Source organism: Chiloscyllium punctatum, chromosome 32 (assembly GCF_047496795.1).
Source record: "Chiloscyllium punctatum isolate Juve2018m chromosome 32, sChiPun1.3, whole genome shotgun sequence".
In the NCBI taxonomy this organism is placed as follows: Eukaryota; Metazoa; Chordata; class Chondrichthyes; order Orectolobiformes; family Hemiscylliidae; genus Chiloscyllium; species Chiloscyllium punctatum.
Genome location: NC_092770.1, coordinates 32,211,680 through 32,235,366, shown reverse-complemented (window position 1 = coordinate 32,235,366; position 23,687 = coordinate 32,211,680). Strand labels below are relative to the sequence as shown.

At 44.0% G+C, this 23,687-nt stretch overlaps 1 protein-coding gene across 9 annotated transcripts in view; it reads right to left on the bottom strand.

The window, feature by feature from the left end:
* Positions 1 to 19,988, bottom strand: part of ppp1r12a (protein phosphatase 1, regulatory subunit 12A) — a 190,001-nt gene extending 170,013 nt beyond the window's left edge. For 4 of the 9 annotated variants that reach the window (XM_072552034.1, XM_072552030.1, XM_072552036.1 and 1 more), the window contains exon 1: positions 19,665 to 19,987. The gene's annotated coding sequence lies outside the window, so the exon portion shown is untranslated. Of the gene's footprint in view, positions 1 to 19,664 lie in introns of all 9 variants that reach the window. The other 5 variants (XM_072552031.1, XM_072552035.1, XM_072552038.1 and 2 more) reach the window with 3 other exon arrangements.
* Positions 19,989 to 23,687: the final 3,699 nt, after the last annotated feature.

Sequence of the window (23,687 nt, the reverse complement as noted above, 5' to 3'; positions counted from 1 at the left end):
ATCTGTGCCAGAAACTCAGTTTAGTATGCAGCCTAACCAGTCCAAAACCATGATTTCATGGTGGCAATGGCATTGCAAAGCTACAGGATAAATGCTGAAATAACAATTCACAACTGAGACAGGCAGATAAAGCACAAACAGAAAAATTGAACATGAAGATTTTTTTCTTTCATTCATGGTATCGAAGTGTTCTGGTGAATTCAAATTTCACCATTAGCCAAGCAGGGATTTGAACCAGTTAGTCCGCGGTCCAGTGACAACCACTGTTAGTACAGACCCAATGCAGCTACCCTGATGATGTTTCTTATTTAAATGCTAATGATGACTCTGGTATCTTGAGGGAAGCATCCAATCTTGAGTCACATCTCCACCACAGGTAAGCTACTCCATGAAACCGAGGCAACTTAGTGCAATTTAGATCGGTATTTCTCACCTGCTTATACGTACTGTTTGAACACAATGGTTGCCATGGCCCACCATTATATTGATGCACATTAAAAACAATAAATCCCCCAACAGCAATGAGAGGTGTAAGCAAATTAATGTAAGAGTTTTAATCTTCAGCCTTGAATCTCCTCTGCATCAATCTGACAAATGATGCTGCTGCTTCAACACTTCAACTTGAATGAATCATAATGTTTAAGCAGAAGTTTGAGGGGAGTGGATCACAACATCAGGAACGTACTGTTGAGGCTCTGGAGAGATCGCATTTGAAATATTGTAAGCAACTTTGGACCCCGTAACTAAAGGAGGAAGTGCTGTCCCTGGAGGGGGAACCACAGGAGATTCGCAAGAATTATCCCAGGAACCAAAGGCTTGTCATTTGCTTGCATCTATTTGATGTTAAAGGTTTACGGGGGAATCAGAGTGAAATTTACAGAATGCTAAGAGGCCTGGAGACAATGGACATAGAGAAGATGTTTCCACTCTCCAGGAGGAGAGACTAGCACCCGAGGACACAGCCTCAGAGTGAAGAGATAAGTCTTTTGAACTGAGATGAAGAGGAATTTCTTCAGGCAAGGGGTGGACAAACTGTGTAACTCACTGGCGCAGAAGACTGTGGAGGCCAAGTTTTTGAGTTTCTTTAAAGTTAAAAGTCACACAACCCAGGTTATAGTCCAACAGGTTTATTTGGAAGTACTAGCTTTCAGAGTGCTGCTCCTTCATCAGATAGCTGTGGAGTAGGATCATAAGACACAGAATTTATAGCCAAAGAATTTAGAGCAGCGCTCCAAAAGAGTACATTTCCAAATAAACTTTTGGACTATAACTTTTGAAGTTGTAAGATTTTTTAAACTTGGTCCACCAAGTCCAACACTGGCACCTCCACATCAGAGTTTCTTTAAGATATAGAAAAATTAGTTCTTGAGTAGAGGGAGACAGTAGGAGAATGGGATTGAGAAACACATCACCATGATTGAATGACAGAGCAGACGTGATGGACTTAATTCTACTCCTATATCTTACAGTATAGAGAAGTCCACACCCAAATACACAAACATTTTAGATTTTAGGAAAACAAACATGAATTTTAATGAAAATATTCTTGCTCTCAGGGCATCTGAAAAACTTCACAGCCAAGAAATACACACTGCTGTTATGTCGGGAAATGCAACAGCTAACAGTGAATTTTCACTTGTCGTTACAATTACCATCTATATAAGGTGGGCATGCAGCAAATCCAAACTGTTAGCAATGGGGTGAAACAACCAACCTACATTAATGACATGATATTTTAATGACTGTTTATAAGCAAAGGTTGCTCAATCCCTCTCGCTCTTTAAACCACGTTTTGATTTTCACACCAAACGAAGCACAAGGGAACTATCCTTTCCTGAATGGTCTGCAGGATGGAATTTCGGACAATGGAGCACTCACTCAATGCTGTACTGAAGTGTTAGCTTTGATCATGTGCTCAAGTAACTGGTATAAGGACTGAATCAGTGACCTTTAAACAGAGATGAAAGTGCTACAGAATGGAGGCTGAAAGCCTTACGCTTCTGCTCACTAAGATAAGACTACAGGCATCACAGCTCCCAATTTAATTCTGATGTGAGTTTCCATTCCACCCTACTTAAAAGCTAAATCACAACACTCTCCTCTATCAAGAGGACCAAGCTTCAGATAATTAGCACTGAGCTGTTTTTGTATTTGCTTTGGCTAACTTTGAATGTTGATGGAGTAGAGCATGCAAAAGAAGGCACCATGTCACAAAACAAAGCCTTTTTTTTGTGGATTACTGTGTCAGCTACCAGAAGGGAGCTAGATACGGTTGTACCAACATCTCGTGACAGTTCAGAATCAAAGTTCTCCTCAACCTCAAATTAAACAGTGACAACTTGTAACTGAGTTCTCAAGCATAATAGTAAACACCAAACAGACTTGCCTGTGGCCATTCAACAGCATAGTGGAAAATGACTGCAGATGCTGAAAATCAGAGTCGCAAGTGTGGTGCTGGAAAAGTACAGCAAGTTAGGCAACATCAGGGGAGCAGGAGAATCAACGTTTCGGGGATAAGTCCTTCATCTGGACGTCATAAGTTCCTCATGAAGGGGTTATGCCTGAAAAGTTGATTCTTCTGCTCCTCAGATGCTGCCTGTCCTGCTGCACTTTTCCAACACCACACACTCAACATTCAACATCAGAGCCAATTTAAGTAGGAAAAGTCACTCAATTTTATAGTTTGTTTGTTGAGAAAGACCACTGATTTCCAATTAATCCAAAAGTGACTCCAATGACAGACTTGCAACATGAACTTTGCAGAAAATCCCACATTTGACACCCTGGATCCTGAACAGGGAATATTTCAAAACAAGCTGCTCTTCATGAAGTCTGCAAACTGTCGTCAGTCCTTTTAGAAATCAGCTAGTTACTAACACTTCTTTCGCTCAATTTCTGCTGAGGTAGGAGTTGAAAGAAGTGACCAGCTCAGGCAAATCAAATAATTGCAAGAGAAAAAACACAGAGCAACAGACATTTTAACAATGCAAAGTTGCAAGAATATTAAGGCACCTGACATGCTGATTCAAGGGCGGACAGCCAAGTTTGAATTGCTGGTTTTCATTTAAAGCATTCATGGCTTGTGCTCCTTCACTCAACAACACAGATTTTCTTTGATGTGAAAGATTTGCATGACTCAGTGCATAGTTTACTTTCTATGAGCACAGATGTGCAAATGGTGTTATCTGCTGAAATATCCACTCAAACATGTCTTTCTACTAAAATTTATTTATACAAATAAGCATTAAATTGACTGGGAATTTTCACATCAAGATAGTTAACCATACGTAGCTAGTTGAAAACCTCAAGGGATTAAGATGAAGGTTAAAACAGTGAAGAATGTCTGTTTTACCTATGTCTTAAAAAATGCATTTCAATTTTGACCTGAGACCCAAAAAGATGTACATGATAAAAGTATACCAACTGCTTGGTCAAACAGAACTGGCATTTAATGGAAATTAAACTCAATCCAAAGCTGTTCAAGAGTATGTGACCATGTACACACCAAAGAAAACTGTGGTGCTTTTAATGGTAATTATTTCTCCATTTCTAAAAGATCATGTTAAAAATGTGAACTACACTAAATCCGACAAGCAGAAGAGTAAAGCAAAGATACAGCTTTATTTGTGGATGAGTTGATTGCTCATTTTTAAAAAATACCAAGTCAATAATAAATGTAATCATGCAGATTGAGAATGCAGTTTTTTGTGTCCTGAAAAAGGCAAGTTCATGACATTGTTTTTTTTTTACACAGACCAAGCTCTATTCATCAAATAATCAACAAATCATTAATTAACAAACCCAAACACACATTCCATGTTGAAACTGAAAGGTACATTTTCTTCCAGATAAAATTCTGGACCAAAACTTAAATTCTCAAACATGTAGTTTTGGAAAACTAACAACTTATCACCATAAACAGATGTTCCATCCTATTTTCTGTTCGTGGGTAACTAAATCATCCAAAACTAAAAAACAAAACTGTGGATGCTGTAAATCAGAAAGTAAAACAGAAATTGCTGGAAAAGCTCAGCAGGTCTGGCAGCATTTGTGGAGAAAAATCAGAGTTAATGTTTTGGGTCCAGTGACCTCCCTCAGAGCTGACGGCAGCTAAGAAACTTCCAGACCTGCTGAACTTTTCCACCAATTTCTGTTTTTGAGTCACCCAAAATAATATTTGTTTTTTGCAATTGGAGATATGGTGGCACTGCACTTTCATTACTGGATTAGTAATCTAGAAGCCCAAGCTATTGCACTGGGTAGTTGAGTTTAATTCCAACACATCAGCTTGTCAGATTTAATTATTAAATCCTGAATCGATAGATGGTTCCATGGATGCCATTATTGAAACTACCTTTGGGCATTAAAAACCTATCCAGCTCACTGATCTCCTTTTTACCATAGTTACCAATCTGGCCTATTCGTAACTTTTAATTGGCCTCTTAAATGGCCCAGCAAACCATTGAGTTCAAGGACAATTAGGCTTGGGCTGTGAATATTGGTCTTGTCAGCATGTCGCATACCCCATAAAAAGTGTCAAAAAAAAAACTCTGCAGATCTGGCAGCATCTGCAGAGAAAAAGCAAAGCTGGCATTTCATGACACTGCAGAATTGATAGTGGCAAGAAAAAAGTGGTATATATGCAAATGATGGGGTGGGAGGCAAAGGATTGAGTGGATAAGTGGAGACAGAGCCCAAAGAGAGCATGAAACAAAAGTGAGGTAGATGGTGGGTAGGAAGCCAGGGAAGTAGAGAAGTTAATAATGAAGATGAGGAGTGGATGAAAATGGGCTGAACGAAGCCCATGTCATGACAGGACCTGGGATTTGGAACTGGTAAAGGACATGGAGCAAGGGATCAGATTCCAAAAGTATTGAATTTGACATTAAGTCCTGAAGGCTGCAGGGTCTCCAAAAAAGAAAATTAGATGCCGTCCTTCCAGCTCATACAGCCTCACTGGAGCACTGCAGCAGGCGTGACACAAAAATGTTGGTCAGGGAATACAATGGTGTGTTGAAGAGACAGGCAACTGGAAGTCAACGTAATTTTTACAGATCGAACATCAATGTTACACAAAATGGTTGCCCAGCCTATAGTTGGTTTCCCCAATGTAAAGGTGACTACAATAAGAGCAAAGGCAACAGATCAGATGGAGTGAAATGCAGCTAAATCACCATCTGGAGCCTCAGAAACTGAGGAAGGACATGGTAAGCAGGCAAGTGTTGTAACTGCTACGATTGTATGGGAAGTTGTCATGATGATGGGAATGGAACAGGAGTGGGCAAGGATGTGCCAGAGAGAAAGACAACTACAAAATGCTAACAGAGGGGAATTCAAAACTGGTGGGAGCATCCCACTAGACACAGTGGAAATGGCAGCTTACGTTTGAGATGCGAATGCTGATGGGTGTAAAGGGAGGACAATGAGGATCTTACAGGTGTTGTGGGAAGGATGAGAAGGGTTGAGGGCAAAAATAAAGGCAATGGGCAGACACTGCAAATGGCCCTGTCAAACGTGGAGATAGAATTCTCTTTTGAAGGAAAAGGTGGATAATTCTGAACACCCCCATGTCAAATGTCATATCATCAGAACAGATGCAACAAAGAAACTGGGAGATTTGAATAGAGTCCTGACATGTAGTAGTGTGAGGATGTAGGCAGGTAATGGAGGGGATTGACAGGGTTTGTAATGCATATCAGTATCCCCAGAATGAAAACACTGATGTTAAGGAAAGGAAGGAAGGCGTCAGAGAAGGACCAGGTGAACATACAACATTACAGCACAGTACAGGCCCTTCAACCCTCGACGTTGCGCCAACCTGAGAAACCAATCTGAAGCCCATCTAACCTACACTATTCCATTTTCATCCATGTTTATCGACTGACCATTTAAATGCCCTTAACATCGGTGAGTCTACGACTGTTGCAGGCAGGGCAGTCCATGCCCCCAACTATTCTGAGTAAAGAAACTACCGCTGACATCTGTCCTATATCTATCACCCCTCAATTTAAAGCTGTGTCCCCTCTGCTCACCATCACCATGAGGAAAAAGGCTCTCATTGTCCAACGATCTAACCCTCTGATTATTTTATATGTCTCAGTTAAGTCACCTCTCAACATTTTTCTCTGAAGTTCCTCAGCCTTTGTTCATAAAACCTTTCTTCCATACTCGGCAATATCCTAGTAAATCTCCTCTGAGCCCTTTCCAAAACTTCAACATCCTTCATACAATGCAGTGACCAGAACTACACGCAATACTCCAATTGCAGTCATACCAGTTTTGTACAGCTGCAGCATGATCTCATGGCTCCGAAACTCGATCCCTCAACCACGAAAAGCGAACACACCAAATGCCTTTCGACCCTATCAATCTGGTTGGCAACTTTCAGGGATCTGTATATGGACACCAAGATCCCTCTGCTCATGTACACTGCCAAGAATCTTGACATTAGCTCATACTCTTTATGCCTGCTGCACCTTCCGAAGTGAATCGCCTTCCATTTTTCCACATCAAACTCCAATTGCCACCCCTCAGCCCAGCTCTGGAGCTTATGGCCCTCTGTAACCTGCAACATCCCTTGGAACTGTCCACAACTCCACTGACCTTGGTGTCATCCACAAATTTACTCACCGATCCTTCTACACCCTCATCCAGGTCATTTATTTAAATGACAAACAGCAGTGGATCCAAAACAGATCTTTGTGGTAAATGAACTCCATGATGAACATTTTCCATCAACCACCCTCTCTTCTTTCTGCTAGCCAATTTTAGATCTAAACCACTAAATCACCCTCAATCCCATGTCTCCGGGTTTTGTGAAATAGCCTACCATGGGGAATCTTATCAAACTCCTTACTGAAATCTATATACACAATCACTTTACCCTCATCGACCTATTTGGTCACCATCTCTAAGAACTCAAATGGTTTCGAGAGGCACAACCTACCCTTCACAAAAGGTGTTGACTATCGCTAATCAACTTATGCCTCTCGATCATAAATCCTCTTATAACCTCTAACACATTACCGACAACCCAACTAATGCTCACTGGTCTATAATTACCCGGCTCGTCTCTACTCCCCTTCTTGAACAAGGGGACAACATTTGCTATCCTCCGGTCTTTTGGCACGATTCCTGTAGACAATGACGACAAAGATCAAAGCCAAAGGCTCTGCAATCTCTTCCCTAGCTTCCCAGAAAACCCTATGATAAATCCCATCCAGTCCAGGGGAGAAATCTATTTTCACACTTTCCATAATTGCTAACACCTCCCCTTTGTGAACCTTAATCCCATCTAGTCTAATAGCCTGTACCTCAGTATTCTCCTTGACTTCAGTGTCTTTTTCTAGTGTGAATAGCAATGAAAAATATTCATTTAACACTTCCGCTATCTCCTTGGACTCCACGCACAACTTCCCACTACGGTCCTTGATTGGCCCTAATCTCAGTCTAGTCATTTCTTTATTCCTGATTAATAACCTATAGAAAACTTTAGGGATTTCCTTGATCCTACCTGCAAACAACTTCTCACATCCCTGACTGACTCTTAGCTCTCTTTAGGTCTTCCTTGGCTAACTTAGAACTCTCAAGTGCTCTGAGCCTTCACGTCTCATCCTAACATAAGCCGCCTTCTTCCTCTTAACAAGAGATTCAACTTCCTTAGTAAACCACGGCTCCCTTGCGCGACCACATCCTCCCTTCCTGCAAGTACATACTGATCAAGGACACACAGTAGCTGTTCCTTGAATAAGCTCCACATTTCAATTGTGCCCATTCCCTGCAGTTTCCTGCCATATCCTAGGCATCCTAAATCTTGGCTAATTGCATCATAATTGCCTTTCCCTCAGCTGTAACTCTTGCCCTGTGGTATATACCTCTTTTCACTGCTAAACTAAACATAACCAAATTGTGGTCACTATCACCAAAGTTCTCACCTCTCTCCAAATCTAAGACCTGGCCAGGTTCATTATGAATTACCAAATCCAGTGTGGTCTCACCCTTTGTTGGCCTGTCTACATGCTTGGTCTGGAAACCATCCTGCACACATTGGACAAAAACTGACCCATCTAAAGTGCTCAAACTATCGTATTTCCAATCAATATTTGGAAAGTTAAAGTCCCCCATAACAAGTACCCTGTCATTCTTGTTTCCATACAGAATCATCTTTGCCCTCTTTCCCTCTCTATCCCTGGAACTATTCAGAGGCCTACACAAAACTCCCAACAGGGTGACCTCTTCTTTCCTGCTTCTAAGCTCAGCCCACACTACCTTAGCAGATGAGTCTTCAAACATCCTTTCTGCCATCGTAATACTGTCCTTGACTAACAGTGCCACACCTCTCCCTCTTATCATCTTTGTTCTTCATGAAACACCTAAATCTCAGAACCTGCAACAACCATTCCTGACCCTGCTCTGTGTCTCTGAAGTGGCCACAACATCGAAGTTCCAGGTACCAACCCATGCTGCAAGTTCACCCACCTTATCCCAGATGCATTGAAGTAGACACACTTCAAACCACCTTCCCGGTTGCCATGACAGCAGGGTGGAAATTAGAAACAAAATTGATAATTTCTTTCTAATTACTAAGGAAAAGGAAGCAACAACAATGTCTTCAATGGACCGGAGAAGGGTTGGAGGGTGGGACATCGCTTGACACCAGCAGTGTTGGTTCCTTCTCATTGGCAACTGGAAAGATTTAGAAGCAATTTACTGCATTTCACAGATCCCTTAATATGAAGTTATTAGGATTTTGCACCAAGTTCTGAATGCTGCACAACTACAATTCAATTAAAATTCAAAGAACAAACACAGCATTTCAATTAAAGAAAGTTCAACAAATACAAAAATACAACCTCAGTTCATGCATGGCACCTGAAACCTGTATGGCCTCTCTCCCCAGTAGATCTGGGTGTCCCATCCCAGATTTCAAGCCTATTGTATTCTACTTCGGAAACAACTACTTCGGAAGAGTGTGGACACATCAGACCAAACTACCTTTTGCTTGCTTGCTGTTGTGCAGAATTTCGCAGACTTACATGAACATTGGTTTGCTATTGGGTTGCAAACACTCAATGATAACCATTGAATGAAGATCCATATGTGACAACCAGAAGTGCTCTGTGCATAATGGTTATTACCTCTTTTGTATTATCTGAACACCCTTAAAACATGAAGCACACATTACCAAACAAATCCACAAACAAAATCAAGTCATCCAGGGAGACTGGCAAAGGTCTGATGGGCTGAATGGCCAAATTTTTAGTCATACAGTACGGTCTTTCCAACTTGTTCTCATTAAGTTTGGTGGAAAACAAACCAGAAATTCACTCCAGAAATGCTCAAATTTTTAAAAATATTATATTTCTTGCCTTAGGCCTTCTAAAAGCACTTAGCTATAGAAATACTTCCTAAGTGCAGTAACCATAATAATGTAGGAAACTGGCAGCTAATTTACATACAGCAAAATAATCACAAAATAATCTGATAACTGCCAGATTATCTATTTTTTTCATGCGTATCATGAGGGATAAAATATTGGTCCACAACATAAGGGGAAAATGCACTTGTTTCCTTCAAATAGTATATGCACCTCCTGCATTGACCCGATGGGTCAGAGGAGGTTCAGTTTCAAGGCTTATTTGAAATATGGCATCATTGATAGTGCAATTCTCCTTCAGTACTGGGCTGGACAGTCAGTCTCGATTCCTGTGCTTCAAACCTTCAGTGGAAAGTTAACTCAAAACTTCTACCCAGATGTGATCATATTATTTTGTGAACCACAGCTGACAACTTCTCCCATGAACTCAGGATACTTTCCTAAAATGTGAAGAGAGTATGTGGTAACATCTTGCACAGTAGAAACATTAGAATCAAAGTTGCTCAAATTTGCTTAAGAAGGGTGCCAAGCATTAACTTCTGAGAGCAAATGCTTCAACATTGCCTGCAGTCCAATGTTTTACAGCTACCCCCATCCACCAAAAGCAATTTTCCATGTTTAGAAACATATGAACTGCTTTTAACTGTAGCTAAGTAGCATGCTTCCAGAGATAGAATCTAAGTTGGGGTTTCAAATAACTTTTAAGCCCTTCTGACAAGGTAAGCAGAAGTGAAACCCAATTTGGAATAAGAGTTTAACCTTGCACAAGTCTTTTTTGCCAAGTTCTGCTGAACTGCTAATTTTCAGTTTAGTATACTTTTGTACATCCAACAAATATTAATTAGCCAAGTACTACTACTGGATCTAGTACTATAAAATTAAAATAAAAATCAACTGATTTTGCCAACCATCAGTTTTGGGATCTTGCTGTGTGCAAACTCACATTGGCTGTTATATTTGTCAACAGACGTGATCGAATTTCAAATGTGACTAAGTTATTATGCTGTGTTTTATGACATTGGAGGCCGAACAGTATGTATAAATACAAGTTTTCTTGTTTGCACTACTTACCACATGCAAGGCTAACAGCATGTGGTACCAAAGACATTACAGCCAAGCAATTAATTAATCTTAGAGTACTTACAGACATTCAAATAAATCTGAAGGAGCACAATTTTGAAAATTAGCCACCTCCTAATCAGACTTACATTGACCTTTATCTTAACTCCATGTGACAGAATTTCTCAAATACAATGCAATAGGTTCTGCCATTTATCCATATCTCAGTTTTGAAATTTAAGCTGGGAATGGGACAAAAGGTGAAAGACAGTGTGCGACATATGGCTTACCAGGATAGCGCTCATTCTGGTTGGCAATTATCACAGGTATCAGTCGAGTAGTATGCCAAACTTTTTAAAATGTATCTTTGGGATATGAACAATGCTGACCACTTCAACTGTGTCAAGGTGGTTTGTATCTTTGAGCTATGTTTGTATAACTAGTTAACTTACCATACTATTGAACATAGTAAGGATCAATTACAATTCATTATTAAGGGGATATAACCACAGGTGCTCACTGGGAAAACTGAATAAATAGTGCAATGTCACTGGGCGACTAAATCAGACCTCTGGGCTTATGTTCTGGAACATGGGCTCAAAGCCCACCTTGTCAAATGATGAAATCTGAATTCAATGAAAAAAATCTGGATTAGGTTAGCCCAATGGTGACTCGGTAACCACTGTTGATTGCAAACTGGATAGGTTTTTGACAATGTCCTTCAGGGAAGGCATTCCACAACCTTTACGCAGCCTGGCCTTCATGTTACTCCAGATCTGCAGCGATGTACAGTAGTTGACTCTTAAGCCACCCTCTGGTCATTGGGAATGGGCAATAAATACTAGCCAAGCCAGTGATGCCCTGATCCCTCGAATGAATTTAAAAGAACCATGATTGCATATTCTGAAACTGCATTTCCAGAAATGAATTATTTCTGCCCAAGATAAAACCACCATTTAAATTGACATATGCAGCATTCTGAAATGAAATCTAGCCATTTAAACCGCTGATATCTGCTGCACTACCCTACAGTCATAGATTAATGTACACAATAGGCAAAAGCAGAGCTCAAAAGCAAGCTAGAATCATTCATGAAGACAAATTAAGTGCACTTCTTTTTACTAAGAAATTACTGAGGGGAAAGTGAGGACTGCAGATGCTGGAGATCAGAGCTGAAAATGTGTTGCTGGAAAAGTGCAGCAGCATTCCTGAAGGGCTCATGCCCGAAACGTCGATTCTCCTGCTCCTTGGATGCTGCCTGACCTGCTGCACTTTTCCAGCAACACATTTTCAACTAAGAAATTACTGTCAACCAATGCAGCTGCACAACTACTTCACATTACAGGCAAATGCAGCAAACAAATATGACAAACCTTTTTGCTTGTGTTAAGTTTGTTGAATTTCACCCTATTTTCCAGAGTTATCAAATATCTCCTTAAGGATTAAATACTAATTGGTACAAATGAGAGGACAGCTCACAAAGCTGAAAATGATTGGCAAATATCCCTCATTTCGCAGCTTTCTGATTCTAAAATTATGACAATGATTTTAGGATTATGTAACTCTTCAGGCTGCTCACTTAGTTTTCACTGGAGATGGTTTGGAGAAGGTTAACTGGAATGAACATTTATGACAATAAGGGGTGACACAACCACAGGTGCTCACTGGGAAAACTAAGTAGATAGCGCAACGTCACTGGGATAATAAAATCAAAACTCCGGGCTAATATTGTCAAATTGTGAAACCAGAAATCAGTAAAAAAAAATGGATTAAACTAGCCCAGTGACGACTATGTTCTATGACAGTAAGCTGGACAGACTGTTCTTGTTCCCAGTAGAGTTCAAAAGAGTGAGGGGTGATTTGATTTGGCTGTTTAAGATCCCAAATAGCCTTGATAAGATGGACATGAAAATGATGTTTTCCCTTATGGGTCAGACTACAACTAGGGAACTATGTTTAAAATTAAGAGTCAATTTATTAAGGACAGTTCGAGAGAAACTTTTTTCTCTCTGATGATTGTGCAACTTTGGAACTCCGCCTCAGAAGTCAGGTCATTAAACATATTCAGAGATAGATTGTTGTTAGACAAAGGAATCAAAAGGTTTTTGATGACAGAACGAGTATGAAATTCAAAACACAAATAGACCAACCACAATGCATTGAATGGTAGAGAAGCCTCAAAGTAATGTATGATCTAGAGTCAGAGATGTACAGTACATACACAGACGCTTCAGTTCAACTCTTCCATGCCAACCAGAAATACTAACCTCATCGCGTTCCATTTGCCAGCACTTGGCCCATATCCCTCTAAGCCATTTCTAATCACATACCCAACCACATGCCTTTTAAATGCTCTAATTGTACCAGCTTCAGCCACTTCCTCTGGCAGCTCAGTCCATACACGAACCATCCTCTGCATGAAAAAGTTGCCCCTTAGGTCTTTTTTAAATTTTTCCCCTCTAGCCTTAAACCTATGCCCTGTCGTTCTGGATTCCCCTACCCTGGCAAAAGACCTTGTGTATTTACCCTATCCATGCCCCTCATGATTTTGTAAGCCTGTATAAAGGTCACTCCTCAGCCTCCATCACTCCAGGGAAAATTTCTGCCCATTTCATATGTTCCTGAGTAGAGTTAAAGAAACTGGATTTCAGACCTAACTGTAAGTTCCTCCTATTGGTCAGTCATTCTCTGAAACTAGACAACCCACAAATACCAGCAACGTTTTAGATCAAAGGACAAAAAAGCAAACAAGAGATGCAGGTATGCTAAGTAGAAAAGCCATTTAAAGTATCACATCAGCTGAAATGGACAGGAGATCGTGTCAGAACATCTGGCTCGTATACTGCACAAAAGGTGAGAAACTCAACAATTCCATTGCTTCCATTCACACATGGGTCAAAACTCAAATTTCAAAGAATCTAAAAACCTTCACAAGGATCTGCATCATTGACTCAAGTTCACAGGAAGCAGATGTGCAGCTGCAACCAAAATGTTTATTCATCATAAAAAACTGCATAATGACCTTTTCACCAAAAACAGCCAGAGAGAAAGGCAAAAAAGCCTTAAAAGTCAGGGTGATTATTCGGACCAACAGTCTGCCCACCTGTTGTCCTCAAAGCTCAGCTGGGTTTGTAAGCCATTTGCCAACTGTCAGCCAGCACTAATATTTCACTTCAGCCCTGTCATCCATGACAATGATTAACATTGGTATATTTCTATGTTTCAAAGTGCTGAAATTCTGTCCATTTAAAAAGGTACCCTAGTAAAGTCAGAAAAATAATTTCCCTAATTTGTAAGGGAAAAACCTCTTGAATAAAACATCCCTATTACATCGATGATCAAAACTCGATTCACTGCATTCTTCCGCAAAGCTCACATCAGGGTGAAATTTTGAAGTTGCCTTATATTTCAGCTGTCTTCTTGCTGCTAATAGTCAGTCAAAACAACTCAACAGATCTGGTCCCAAAACTTATATTTGAAAAGACTTCAACTTACTAGTTTGCAGTAAACTAACATTACAATGTACAAGTAAATCAGACGTCTCATGTATATATCATTCCCACTTTTCAACAAAATGTACATCCTCAAACAGAGGTCATTTCAAACCTAGCAGCTAAAGAATGTATCCATCCTAAACCATGGTTTCCATTGTCTGTCATCTCAGGAATGCACACTGCAAAGCATGGCAGGGTGGAATGTATCCGCCCAACTGATATCATCAAACCGGCACCATGCAGTGAAAACTATGAATCACACTGCCATGTACTATAAGCTTCATTTACCTTTATAAGGAAACATTTAACATTTTTGACTACATTTCTATCTAGTGTTTTGTGATACAAACTTTCATTCTACATCTGCTTTCTTATAATGTCAGGTACTGCAGAATGATGTACAGACAATGCGATTTTGCAGCTCCCACATGTTCTTCATGTGGAGGTGCCAGTGTTGGACTGGGGTAGATAAGGTCAGAAGTCACATGACACCAGGTTATAGCAGTTTTCAGGAAGGTTTGTTTGTGTGTCTTGGTTTCTTAAGGTGGGTGATATCATTTCCAGTTCTTTTTCTCAGAGGATGATAACTGGAGTCCAAATCAACATGCGTATTGATGGATATTGTTATGATACCAGGCCTCTAGGATTCTGTGATGGATGTGTTGTCCCAGTTGAAATGGTGTCCTTCATTTGCATATAAGGATACTAGTAATAGTGGGTCACGTCTATTTGTAGCTAGTTGGTGTTCATGTTTCCTGGTGGGTGGCTTTCTGCCCGTCTGTCCGATGTCATGTTTGTTACAGTTCTTGCAAAGTATTTTGTAAATGATATTCATTTTGCTGGCTGTTTGTAATAGGGTCCTTTAGGCTCATCAGCCACTGTTTAAGTGGGTTGGTAGATTTGTGGGCTACCATGATACCAAGGAGTCTGAGTAGTCTGGAAATCATGTCAGAGATGTTTTTGATGTAAGGTAATGTGGCCATCTGAGTTCAAGCTAAACAGAGACACGCACGGAAATTCTGAAAGGCCTGGCATTCTAACCAGAACACCATCAATAAACACATCAATTTGGACCCCATCTACCATCCTCTGAGAAAATGAACCAGAAATGATATCACCCACCTTAAGAAATAAGAAGACACAAACAGAATGAGGGACATAACACCAGTGCTTCTGCCCAAAACGTCGATTCTGCTTGATGTTGCTTAACCTGCTGTGCTTTTCCAGCACCACACCCTCGACTCTAATCTCCAGCATCTGCAGTTCTTTCTCCTCATTGATGTTGCCTACTATGGTGATGAAACATCTGAAAATAAACCTTCCAGCTCAGCCAGCAAACTTAGAATACTGGATTAGTGGTGCTGGAAGAGCACAGCAGTTCAGGCAGCATCCAACGAGCAGCGAAATCAACGTTTCGGGCAAAAGCCCTTCATCAGGAATAAACGCAGTGAGCCTGCAGCATGGAGAGATAAGCTAGAGGAGGGTGGGGGTGGGGAGAGAGTAGCATAGAGTACAATGGGTGAGTGGGGGAGGAGATGAAGGTGATAGGTCAAAGAGAAGAGGGTGGAGTGGATAGGTGGAAAAGAAGATAGGCAGGTCGGACAAGTCAAGGAGACAGTAAGTGAGCTGGAAGTTTGAAACTAGGATGAGGTGGGGGAAGGGGAAATGAGGAAGCTGTTGAAGTCCACATTGATGCCCTGGGGTTGAAGTGTTCCGAGGCGGAAGATGAGGCGTTCTTCCTCCAGGCGTCTGGTGGTGAGGGAGCGGCGGTGAAGGAGGCCCAGGACCTCCATGTCCTCGGCAGAGTGGGAGGGGGAGTTGAAATGTTGGGCCACGGGGCGGTTTGGTTGATTGGTGCGGGTGTCTCGGAGATGTTCCCTAAAGCGCTCTGCTAGGAAGCGCCCAGTCTCCCCAATGTAGAGGAGACCACATCGGGAGCAACGGATACAATAAATGATATCTCTCCATGCTGCAGGCTCACTGCCTTTATTCCTGATGAAGGGCTTTTGCCCGAAATGTTGATTTCGCTGCTCGTTGGATGCTGCCTGAACTGCTGTGCTCTTCCAGCACCACTAATCCAGTATTTGATTTTCAGCATCTGCAGTCATTGTTTTTACCAGCAAACTTAGAAACTGAACCAGGTTATAGTCAAACACATACATACCCTATGTTGCATAAACGTGTGAATATCAATGAAGCAAACCTTAACATTGTATTAAATTATTAATTTTAACAGTGGTTAGCCATGGCATAGTAGTGATTGCTCAATAAACAGCAAGATGACCAACGTCAATTTACCTGAAGTGTCATGGTTACAGGTATGTTTGCTGAGCTGGGAAGTTGATTTTCAAACATTTCGTTCCCCCGTCTAGGTGACATTTTCAGTGCTTTGGAGCCTCCTGTGAAGCTTCACAGCACTGAAGATGTCAATAAGACAGGGGACAAAGCGTCTGCAAATCAACTTCGCATCTCAATGAACATATGCACAACCACGACAACCGGCACCCAAGCTACAAATCTTTACACAAGTCTTGAATACCTGAAGTGTAATCACAAAAATCAATACTTGCTCCAATTCTGAGCACAGGGATCACAATGACAACTGCCATCAAATGGTAAATATGCACAAATCTGAAAACAGTCAGACATTTAAAGATTCCAACGTGTAGGTTGATCTCAGAGTTATGACAAGCTAAAAACTTTATTGCTGCATTTTGTATAGTTGCAATACTTCAGTGAAAGCTGTTAAGCAATCAATTCCTGCCAAGGTAAAGGACTTCGCATTTGTTCAGCTTGTTTTAGTATCGCTGAGAAATGTAACATTAAAATTCTGTTCAAGAGCAAACCTAACACATCTTAGACAGCCTTTATCACAAATCTAAAATTGAAATGACAGCATGCATTAGAAACACAGAAGACTACTCAACGTCCCTTACACAATCTCACTGCAAATGAAGAAAGTGCAATTTCATGTGGAGGAGATGGAAGACACTCAACCATTACACTTTTGTCAATGGAAGAAACAGTAACATAACTGTGGAAATCTACTTGTGAAACAACTGAACACAATATCCTTCATCGATGGGCTCCAACAGCCTTCACAATACAGGAAGAAAACCACTGAACTTCTTAAGCAATTCAAACTACCAAAGGGTGCAAAAGTTCATAAACTTATACTTGTGGTGTAACAAAGCGGTTTGAGTTGTGGTCAACAGAGCTGTCACTCAGCATTCAGACTCTGTTTACACCCCAAATTCATTGCAACTGCTTTGAAAGCCTTTTTCCACAGCAGCTGTGAAGCTCAGGAAAGTAGAAAGGGGGTAATTTAGGAGACTCAACCCAAGCCCAAATCATAATGGCCGTCTACAGCAATGCTGCAAACTCCCTCACCCTCAGTGTAGAGTGGCAATGCATATCCCTTAGTCCCAGCCTCAGGCAAACGATAGCATCTTGTTATCAGAGACAGCACTCCTGCCCAGTCACTGGTCAAGTGAGCAGCAAGATTTAGCTTTGTTTCTGGCATAGCTGAACTGTCACTCCAAATCCTATCATTCAATTAAAGCAAATTAAACATCTCCACACCATTAGTGACTAAACAACAGTAAATCTCCACCTAAGAAGAGATGGAATGAAAATGGGCAAAGAGTTGCCGAGTGGTGAGAACAAAAGGAACAGTGTGAACGTAAAGCAGGAATTTTGGGAAAGGGCAGTCAGTCTGGGAATTGTGTGGAAAAGTTAGAGAATGGATGAGGGTAAAGAGATGAGGCAGTTCGAAAGGTAATGGTGAGAAGGTCAAAGTAAGGTGGGTGATAGGGAAGAGAAAATTAGGAATCAGACAAGTGGTACTGAGGTGATGGAAGTGGTGAGCTGAGGTGCAGTAGGGCTTGAGGAAGGGGTATTGAGGGTGCTGAATGTAGGGGGCTGAAGAGGATGACATGAGGGAGGCCAGAAGGGGACAGGGTGGGGATATCAGGTAGTGTGAAAGCAGAATAGAGAAGCATAACATAGGCAGGTAGCATATACAAGTGAGGGAGGTGTGATGGGTGATACTGGGCAGGGAGGAGTAAGGGAGGGGAAGCAGGGTGGCAAATCGTGTGGGGACAGTGTGGTGGGGAGAAAGGGTGATGGGGAGAGGGAGTGGGAGGCAAGAGCCACTGAATGTGTTTGAGAGGGGAGGTTTTTGGGAGCAGCAGAAAGTGCAGGGGGGAGGGGGGGTGGACGTTGCAGGGTGAAGGGGAGGGAAGGGGGGTATGGGGTAGGTGTTGTGGGGGGATAAATGGTAGGTGTTGTGGGGGGGTAAGGGGTATGTGTTGTGGGGGGGTAGGGTGGGGTGGGTGTTGCAGGGTGAAGGGGAGGTGGGGTGGGGTGGGTGTTGCAGGGTGAAGGGGGGTGGGGTGGGGTGGGTGTTGCAGGGTGAAGGGGGGGTGGGGTGGGGTGGGTGTTGCAGGGTGAAGGGGGGGTGGGGTGGGGTGGGTGTTGCAGGGTGAAGGGGGGTGGGGTGGGGTGGGTGTTGCAGGGTAAGGGGGGGTGGGGGGGGTGGGGTGGGTGTTGCAGGGTAAGGGGGGGGTGGGGTGGGTGTTGCAGGGTAAGGGGGGGGTGGGGTGGGTGTTGCAGGGTAAGGGGGGGGTGGGGTGGGTGTTGCAGGGTAAGGGGGGGGTGGGGTGGGTGTTGCAGGGTAAGGGGGGGGTGGGGTGGGTGTTGCAGGGTAAGGGGGGGGTGGGGTGGGTGTTGCAGGGTAAGGGGGGGGTGGGGTGGGTGTTGCAGGGTAAGGGGGGGTGGGGTGGGTGTTGCAGGGTAAGGGGGGGTGGGGTGGGTGTTGCAGGGTAAGGGGGGGGTGGGGTGGGTGTTGCAGGGGTAAGGGGGGGGTGGGGTGGGTGTTGCAGGGTAAGGGGGGGGTGGGGTGGGTGTTGCAGGGTAAGGGGGGGGGTGGGGTGGGTGTTGCAGGGTAAGGGGGGGGTGGGGTGGGTGTTGCAGGGTAAGGGGGGGGTGGGGTGGGTGTTGCAGGGTAAGGGGGGGGGTGGGGTGGGTGTTGCAGGGTAAGGGGGGGGTGGGGTGGGTGTTGCAGGGTGAAGGGGGGTGGGGGGGGTGTTGCAGGGTGAAGGGGGTAGGTGTTGCGGGGGGGGGGGTGAAGGGGGTAGGTGTACCAGGGTGAAGGGGGGGTGGGGGGGGGGTGTACTAGGGTGAAGGTGGGGTGGGTGTACTAGGGTGAAGGGGGGGGGTGGGTGTACCAGAGTGAAGGGGGGGGGGGTGTGGGGGGTGTAGCGGGGTGAAGGGGGGGTGGGGGTGTGGGGGGGTGTAGCAGGGGGGTGTGGGGGGGTGTAGCAGGGGGGGGTGGGGGGGTGTAGCAGGGGGGGGTGGGGGGGTGTAGCGGGGGGGGGGGGTAACAGGGTGAAGGGGCAGTGGGGGGGTGGGTGTAACAGGGTGAAGGGGCAGTGGGGGGGTGGGTGTAACAGGGTGAAGGTGGGGTGTATCTCATCGTGGGGGTGGTGGGGGTTGTATAACGTGCTGGGGGTGGGGGGGGGGGGGGAGACGTATAGGGCGGGGGGGGGGGGGGTTGGAGGAGGAGAGGAGCCGTATAAGACGGTGGGGGGTGGGGGGGAAAGAGAATGCGGCCAATCTCGGGTCCCGGGATGGCAGCTCCAGGTGATGGGGCGGTGCTGAAGGCCCGCGGCCTGGTTCACCGGGCCTGCTCCCAGTGCTGGTTGAGCCAGCTGCCGCCGGGCCCGTGCTCTCACCTGGTGCAGGGCGGTCAGTCCATCCACATTGGCGTAGTTAATGTCCGAGCCGCGGTCCAAAAGCTTCTTCACTTCGTCTGTGTCGCCGCTCGAGCAGGCGGCCAGGAACACGGCGCCATCGTCGAACTTGACCTTAGTTTTCTTCTTCTTGAGGACGGGCGGCTCGAGCTCGGTCTCTGAGCCAAGCCACCGCTCTTCAGCTGCTCGTTCCGCTTCTGCTTGGCATCCGCCATCTTCTGCCTGTCTGAGGGCCTTGGCCTTCTCCTCCTCCCGCTCGCTATCCCATCGCCCTGGGAGCCATGGCGCTGCTCATCTGCATAATCCCGCGAGAATGATAAACCACGCCCACTCAGGCCACTGTCGCACCCATCCGCCCACTCCACTCCGCGCTCCACCCATTTCACAGGGCACCGCCTACTCGTGCCCAGACCCGCCCATCGTACGCATGGCCACGCCCACTCCACTGCGGCTCCCGCTCCTTTTGTTTCTTGAACGCTGTTTGATCCGGACCCCGCCCCCTCGACTTCGGACCCCGCCCCCTCCACATCAGACCCCGCCCACTCTGCATGAAGCCATCCCACCACGATCCCGCTTTCTCCACGTTCTGTCCCGCCCACTACGCTCCTGAGCCATCCCTTCCACTTCCGACCCCGCCTGCTCGCATCATAGCTCCACCCCCTCCCAGTCCTGACCCCGCCCGCTCCGCTTCAATCTCCTCCCACTCCACTTCAGGCCCGCCCATTGATCTCATTACCCTGTTGCTGGGCAGATTTCTGTTGCTTGCTGGATACTCCTGTTGGGTGAGAAACTTTCTCCAAAGCTGAGTATGAATGTGTGTATTCCTCAACACATTTTGGAATGGTGATGAATAAAACATATGCCTTTGATCACAGAGAGTGCAATAAAGAATTACCAGTCTGATTCCTGGGATGGCAAGACTGATGTCTATAGAGATACGAGAGCTTAGAAGATTGAGGGGGATCTCTTCGAGATATATAACATTCTAACAGATACGTGGGCAATGGTGTAAATACATAAAGGATGTTCCCAATGATGGAGTTGGGGGAGCTGGGATCACTGTCTAAGGATATGGGATGGGCCATTTAGGATTGTCTTCACTCGGTGAGTATCGAACCTGTGGAATTCAGTTGAGACCAAAACCTTGAATGTTTTCAAGAAGGAATCAGATGTCATTTTAATGAATCTAAGGGATGAATGGATCAAGGGATGTGGGGTGAAAGCAAGAAAAGGGTACTGAGCTGGATGATCAGACGAGGACATGAGGGCACAGCTTCAACGTGAAGGGATGACTCATTAGAACAGAGATAAGGAGAAATGTTGTCATTGTTTGAGTTAACTTGCTGTGTGCAGATTGGCTGCTGTGTTTTCTACATTATGGTAATGATGATGTTTCAAGAGTTCTCATAGAGTCATACATCATAGAAACAGACCCTTCGGTCCAACTCATCCACAACAACCATGTTCCCAGACTAAACTAGTCCCACTTGCATGCATTTGGCCAATATCCCTCCAAACCTTTCCTATTCATGAACTTATCCAAATGTCTGTTAAACGTTGTAATTGTACCTGTATTCACCTCTTCCTCTGGCGGTTCATTCCACACACAAACCACTCGCTGTGTAGAAACATTGCCCTTCATGCCCTTTATAAAACTTTTCCCTCTCACCTTAAAATTATGCCCCCTACTAATGAACTTGCCCAACCTGGGGAAAAGTGCAAAGAGACTTGAGAGTTCTAGTCCAGGATTCTCTCAAGGTAAACTTGCAGTTTGACTCAGTATTTAGGAAGGCAAGTGCAATGAAGATGTTTCCATTGGTAGGACAGACTCGAACCCGAGGGCACAGCCTTAGAATAAAGGGAAGACCTTTTAGAACAAAGATAATGAGAAACGACTTCAGCCAGAGAGTGGGGTATCTATGGAATTCATTGCCACGGCAGGATTGAAGATGTTTAAGATGAAGATAGGTTCTTGAATATCAAGGAGATCAAGGGTTATGGGGAGAATGCAGGAGAATGAGGTTGAGAAATGTATCAGCCATGATTGAATGGTGGAGCAGACCTGATGGGCTGAATGGCCTAATTTCTGCTCTAATATCTTATGGCCTTATGGAAAAGACCTTAGTGATTCATCTTATCTATCCCCTTGTGATTTTATAAACCTCTAAGGTCGCTCCCCAACCTCCAGTCAAAAATATTTTAGTTCTGACCGAAGTTGCATAAAAGAAAATTGTATAAAATAATGCAAAATATTTTAAGGACAAGCTGAGCAAATTCTAAAAATATATAAACTTTACTCCATTGAGTATAAAATGCATTGAGACCATCTTGAGGATGTGAAAAGTGTGATATAAGCCTTTCTTCATTTATCAGTCATTTTCTCTCCAACTGCTGCCCCTTTCTGACTCCGACCCTGCGGAACCTCCTGAGGTACCACTCAGGTGAGAAGAAGCTGGGAGTTGTACAATGCTTTACTTGAATGAGAGTGTCTTTGAAGAACTTTCTTTTTGAGTGCTGTGAAAACAGGACTTGGGAAGGAGATCTTTGTTGTCAAACACTTGCTGCTGGAGTCTGGAGAAGACTGAGCTAGCACAGCTGGTCCAGCATTTGATCTCCTTGTCAGTGCTGAGAGAGCTGGCCCAGGCTTTGAGAAATGGCTCGACAATTTCCAGTCTTCCCTTCAACATATAAAGAAGGTGGAGTATTTGGCTCACCAGGTCTTGGTTACCACACAAGTTTCCTTTAGTCAAGATGACTTTACAGTGCACAAAATTGAGAAGTCTAAGAGTGGCTTGCAAGTCTGGTGCAGAAAAAGCTACATTACAGTCAATCACAAACTGTACATAATGTATATTTATGGTGGTCAATTTAGTTTTGGCACAGTGGTGACTGAGGTTAAAGAGCTAAAATGGCAGAAGAAATGTATAAAGTTGCCCCTGTATTATTGGATCAGTCCAAATCTCCAAATTCCACTGAAAGTAATGAAAATATAAGCCATATGAATGTGGATTTAGTCCTATAATTACACACTAAGATAAATACGTCAATTTGAGACTACTCAAATTTTGTGATCAATAGTTTAAGAATTATAATTACCAACACTTGGAGACAGACAGGATACATATATATGTAATTTTATATACAAAGACACTGAAGTCCATATTTTGGAACTTTTAATCCCTATTTTAACAGAAAGTGACAGGAACTACTGTCAATGTTAGGAATGTATCTCTTCTATGTCTTGGTTAATATTCTGTTTTTAATACGGTTCTCACAATGAATAAGCATCATCTTAGATTTGCTGAACTGCCATTTGTTTCAGCTGTGAGTGAGATGGAAAAGTTATGTCACAAATTTAAAATTCTCCAAAATTGTTCTCATTCTGAGGAAAGGACCTGATTGCTCAGAGTGCTCCATGGGCTCCCTCCCCCTCACCTCTCCAATCTGCTGCCGGGAAGATGAAGGTGGAATCGGGTTTCTGAGCCTGGAGCCTGCCAATCTGTCTGCTTTTCTTTGCACCCCTTTAATTTTCTCTTTCTGTTCTCTCTTTTTATATCTTTTCTTTTATTTCACTTACCACTTGGTGAAGAGCTCGGTGCCGGTAACGGCATCAGCAGTGATGGGTAGACGCAGCAGCGTGGACTGGAGGCAATGATAGCGGAGATGGGTTCAAGTGCCCAGCAGCCTCAGTGAAGGAGTTCCCACTGCCGGCTCAGTCTCTGGTTCAGGCCTCGGGTAAGAACAGAGGTTCCGGGAGACTGCAACACCTGAAGCATGGATCTGGCTGTACCTTGTGGCTGCTTCAGCAGCAGCTGACGGCGGAACCTTTCGGTATCCTCGGCAGAGCGGGAGCAAGCCTGGCCTCCTGAGGACATGATGCAGTGACAGCAGAAGACAGCTCCTTAGTGAGAGCGAGCACGATGCAGACAGTGAGCCCGGCAGAGAGGGAGTGAGCCCGGCACAGAGAGAGTGAGCCCGGCACAGAGAGAGTGAGCCCGGCACAGA